This window comes from Setaria italica, chromosome II (genome assembly GCF_000263155.2).
Source record: "Setaria italica strain Yugu1 chromosome II, Setaria_italica_v2.0, whole genome shotgun sequence".
Classification (NCBI taxonomy): Eukaryota; Viridiplantae; Streptophyta; class Magnoliopsida; order Poales; family Poaceae; genus Setaria; species Setaria italica.
The window spans coordinates 24,669,765-24,675,089 of NC_028451.1; the positions used below are offsets into that span (position 1 = coordinate 24,669,765).

General features: G+C 48.5%; 1 long non-coding RNA gene across 1 annotated transcript; it reads left to right on the plus strand.

Annotated features, from left to right (window-relative positions):
* The first annotated feature begins 3,364 nt into the window (after positions 1-3,364).
* Positions 3,365-4,210, plus strand: LOC111256295. The gene is made up of 2 exons (XR_002676332.1): positions 3,365-3,689; positions 3,761-4,210. It is a non-coding gene; the product is annotated as an uncharacterized LOC111256295 (long non-coding RNA).
* The last annotated feature ends 1,115 nt before the right edge of the window (positions 4,211-5,325 follow it).

A 5,325-nucleotide genomic window follows, 5' to 3' on the forward strand; every position in this document is an offset into this window, starting at 1 on the left:
CAAGATTCAGACATTTAGCCCTCCTCCATTGGTTGTGGGAAGGTGTGCGGGTGGGTGGGTGGGGGTGTGTGGCGGGGCGGGGGGGGGGGGGGGGGGGAAGGGGGGGGTTGAGCTCTCTGCACACCTGGATTTCACCCTTGTGTCCTAGGAGATCGAAAAATCTGAATTTGCTTTAAAGTTAGTACTGTAAGTTTGGCCATCACATGGGAACCATTTTTCTGACCATTTTAGCCGTAACATTGTAAGTTTCACGACCACGTGACCAACCAGAATTTGACAATTTCGTACGAATGGGCCCCAGGCCATAATTTGAGCAAGGACCTCGTTTAAAATGAATCATTCTCTGCACAATACAATCCACCGAACACTTGATGTAGTGTTCTTGTGTTACCATATGCATCAGCTTTAGGTCCGTCGAGCCCCCTCCAAATAAATTTACCACCTGAGGGGTATTCTTTGCTGGACCGCTGGCATAAACAGTGACAATCACGGTGCAACTGAACTTGGGTGGTAGGGGTAGAGTTGGGTTAGTGGTCACATGAATGTGAGGCAAAGACAACCGGTCGATCAATGATTAAAATTTAGCAGTGTAGTATTGGTGACCAAGCTACTCCTATTCGTTAAAATGTACTATTGGTGTTGGGCATGGTACCTCATTGCCTCATCTTAAACTTCATTTTCGGTCATCGGCTTCAACCAAGATGACGACGAGAAAGCACCGTAAATCTCATCATTGAAGTAGTATGTGCCTTTGTTCCCATCCCTAGATCGACCTGTACCACAGCTCAGCTAACACACAGGTACGTCCACAACACCCTTTCTTGATGCCTCTCATTCTGAAGGCACGAATACCAGTAGATAACATGCAGACTTGGGAAAGATAAGATGAATGACGGCAATCAGATCATGTACTACGTATGCAACTATCCTCTCCGATCAATGCTGAACTATTTATCAGCTTAAAATTACACATGGGATCCTGATTGATTTATGACGTTTTCACGAAGCTTATATTATCACAAAACCACCATGTAATAGTGAGTGACGATTTCTTTTTGGCTATAGTGGCAACTTTTATGACGTTATGTAACTTCATCACTAAATTTGTTCTGATGTGAAACTTTATGATATTTTCAACTAGAAACATCATAGATCTATGTTGAGAATAAATGTGTTATAAAATTTTCATTATAGATTAACACATTTTTGTAACGCAGGCAGGAGAGCCGACGATATTAAAACGAAGAAAAAAAGCTCGACGAGGCAGTTGGCAGCTGGTGCTTGCGCTTCTGGAACAGGTCCTGCCCTGCAAGGTGATCCTGCGCCACACCATTTCCAGGTAGTCCTTGGTCATCTACTTCTGCTCCATAGCAATAGAGCGGTTGCACCAGCTGGCACCCCTTGAACCCTTCGTTGTTTGATCAGCTCCTCTGTCTTGACGCCCGTAGGGAAGCTCGCAAGGAAGAGGTCCGTCAGCGAGCTGGGAGTCGTCCAGGCTTAGTTCGTGAAGGCCATTATGATGGTCTTGTACCGGAGCATATACTGATACGTATATAATTAATTGACGAAGGAACATATATAAAACAACAATTTACCAAAGTAATTAAAGATCGAGTTCATCCCAAGCTTATGCATGTTAGCCTTATAGCCATTTCCCCTTTATGTGCAGGAAAAAAAAGGATATTTACAATGAACAGCTATTGGCTAGGCCGAGAGCGTTGCCACAAAACGGAGGCGGACGAATGATAGGATATTGTTCGTTTGATGATTCACATGTGTTTCCCACGTGACACTACTACAGTACAGGACAGGAACGGATTCTGAATTGTCGAGACTTTGGCAAATGCTGCTCCATATTTCGAAATTATCCATCAACTGGCTTTCCCGGTGCCGCCCAACTCTAGTTGTTCACACGCTGGATGCATCGACCATCTAGGCCAAACTAAATCTAGTCCTTTTTTGTTGGTTCATTCTATGGGATGGAGTAGTGGAAATGGGAAGGTACCGGTGTGAATCACATCCACGTTGTTGTTGAGGTATATGAAGAGATAAAATGGGTGAGGGCGACACCTTCAAGTTTATATATTGTTACAGTACGAATAAATATGTCAGGGACATAATAAATTGCCATCACGATAATAAATTTTATTAAAGGACCGAAAACCCACTAGCATGAAACATCATAATTCGTCCTTTTCGGTTGGGCTTTACTAGGAGGCCTATTGAAGGGAAAGGTGATATGCACAGGCAACTAAATTCAAATTTTTATCGAAACATTTGCATGCCATGCACAATTTTTTTTCACAAGGAGATTAAATAACTTGTACTGCACCTTCACCTTATAATTTGTTGGTACTGGATGGTCAGTTGTGGATTTGTGGTTCAGTTCGCTGTGACACCTTCACATGAACGGTTTAAGAGTTACTGTTTTCCTGATCTATGCCCCCGCTATGCTACTAGAACAGAGGGTATGTATAGCAACACAAAAAAGAACCCTGGGCAGGTTCACATAGACATGCTAATCAACATGTGGCGTAGTCTATTTAGAGAGCAACAACCCAAGGTTATGACATTGTCAAGACTTTCCCAACTGTAACTCTGAACTTACATCTTGCATTCACTGGCTTTCCCGGTGCCGCCCAACTCTAGTTGTTCACATGCTGCAGCATGCATCAATCATCAGGCCAAACTAAATTCAGAACAGCAAAGAGTATACATCCTGTTTTTGGTTCGTTCTGTGGGATAGGTAGTGGAAATGAGAAGATAGAAATATGGAACAGACATCCACATTGTTGATGAGCTATATAAAGAGATAAAATCGGTCAAGGATGACACGTTCAAGTGTAAAGCTACAGTACAGATAAATGAGGGACATAATTGATTGCAATGATGAAAATGAATTTTCTTAAAAGACGAAAAACATACTAGCATAAAACAGACATAATTTGTCTTCGGTATGGCGATGTTCATATATCTTGCGAAAGAACAATGAAAGAATGACACACCATCATGGCAGATCAAACAAAAATAACGAACTCTTGTTCTCGGCTCAGTCTGGATTGGTGGACTAGCTAGTTGTAAACTTGTAATATAGTAAACGTACTTGATCGTACGCCCTCCATTTCCTCTGTAATCTTTAATTATTAGGTAGTCTACAGATTTGTAAATCACTATGCCAGAAATGATTTATGCTGGCACGTTGGAATTAGCGTGCTGACGGACAGAATTGGCACCCACCAGTATAAAAGTGACCGGAGCTGCCGGGCTATTACCCGCCAGCATAGATGGCTCTATGCCACCAGGCGATCTAAATGCCCGCCAGCACAGATGGGATGCATTTGTGCTAGCGGGTGCATTAGGTGGCTTGCCACCACAAATGGTGGGCGCTGCCTTATCTACTCTCCTCTCTCTCGCATCTTTCACTACTGCTCTCCCAGCTTCACATCTCTTTTTCCCTTCTCTCTCCAAGAGCCGCAGTGCGAGGCCAGCAACCAGCAGGGCCCGACGTGGGTGGGCGGCGAGAGGACGGTGACCAGCGGGGCCCGACACAGGCGGGTGGCAAGCGCCAGCGACCGACGGGGCCCAACGCGGACGGGCGGCGTGAGGGCGAGCGGTGCAAGGCCAGCGACCGGCAGGCCCCGACGCGGGCAGCCGGCTCAAGGACGAGCGGTGCGAGGGCCGACGTCCAGGTATGATCTCCATTGCGAAGGATTGATTTCCTTTTATTTTAAATCAATTTTCCTCTGCTATTTTTTCTCAGATGCGAGTGGTGCGAGGGCCGGCTCTCATGGAGGAACGGCGAGGAGCTGTGGCGTTACATGTTGCGGTCAGCGGAGCTGTCAGCTGCTCTCGGCAGTGGAGGGACGGGCGGCGCGGCGACGCTGTAGAATTTGTTTTTGTGCCGTGCAACGCTGCTGCTGGCGGCTGTGGCCATTGGTGGCATTTTTTTTTTACCGTGGAGAAGCAGTGCTGGCGGGTGATGTAAGCACCTATCAGCACAAGATGTATTTGTATTGGTGGTTGGACACCCGTCAGCACAAATCACCATTTCTATTGACTCAAGCTTGCTGGCGGGCGCTCAAACCGCCAGCGCAGACACGTTTTGACTGCCAGAAAAGTGCAGACACGTTTTGACTGCCAGAATGGCGTAGTGAATTTTCGATAAAAATGGAACCACTCGATTCGTATTTGAGTGTAGTTTCTTCCTTAACTGTCGTCCTTCCTTAAATCCGTGCCAACCCATGTATAATTTCCTATTATAGTGAAGCTGATGAATGAAGCAAACCACAGTAAAAAAGTTTTAACTCTAGGCCGTAACAAATTAGTATATTTAACTTGAGCAGCTATATATAAATTAATAATAAAGGCTCCATGTTAGCTAACATAAAACGGAGGCGTCAAGGTCAATGGCATGCTAGTTTGCGCCTGTACTTGAAGTCAATCGGGATAAAATTGGCGTGACCAAAGACCTTGGTTCCACCTCCTAAAATCTTTAGGAGCTAAAAAGTGACTAAAATCTATTTAAAAAACCAAACACATCTCCTAAAAGCTCCAAAATTTTTTTGGAAGCTCCACCCCCTCCTAAAACCTCCTAAACTCCATCCTGAACCCCCACCCCTCATTTATTCCCCTGCCCCCTCTCTCTCTCTCCCATCCTCCCTCCCGCCCAGCCGCCCACCGCCATTCCGCCCGTTGACGCCACACTTCCGCCTAGCCGCCGCCGCACTTCCGCCTTGCTCCCGCCGCCCGCCGCCGTACTTCCGCCGGCTCCCGCCGCCCGAACAAAGGAGACAGGAAGGCTTCAACTCCTTGGAGGCGATGCTCGCCCTCGATGTGGAGGTCCTCGGAGGCGACACTGGTGGTGGCGGAGAAGGTCGGGTTTGCGGCCCTGGCGGCGGCGAGCGACTTGAGGCGGTGGTGGAGCTAGGGCTTGAAGAAGACCCTGTGCTTCCCCAAGCCGGCGCCGCTCCATCCACCATGCCGGAAGTCCTGCACGACCGGGACCCGGGGAGGCAAGCGCCCAGGCAGCGGGTGGCGAAGTCCTAGAGAGGCCCCGCCGCTGCCAACCCGGTGACCGCACAGCCTCCGGCGGGCCACTCCGGCGGTGACGAGGGAGATGGCGGAATCGACGGGTCCCCTGCGGTCGCGGTGGCGCGAGGTCAAGCTCCCGGGTAGGTGGCTGCTAGCGGGGGCACAACGGGCCGCCCCAGCAAGCGGTGGCGGCGCGATCGGGAGCACACAGATCCGCCGCTCGATCTGCCGCTGATGGAGGACTCAGCCATGGCTGGATCCGACTCCGGATGCCGATCCCGCCGCTGCCGCCCC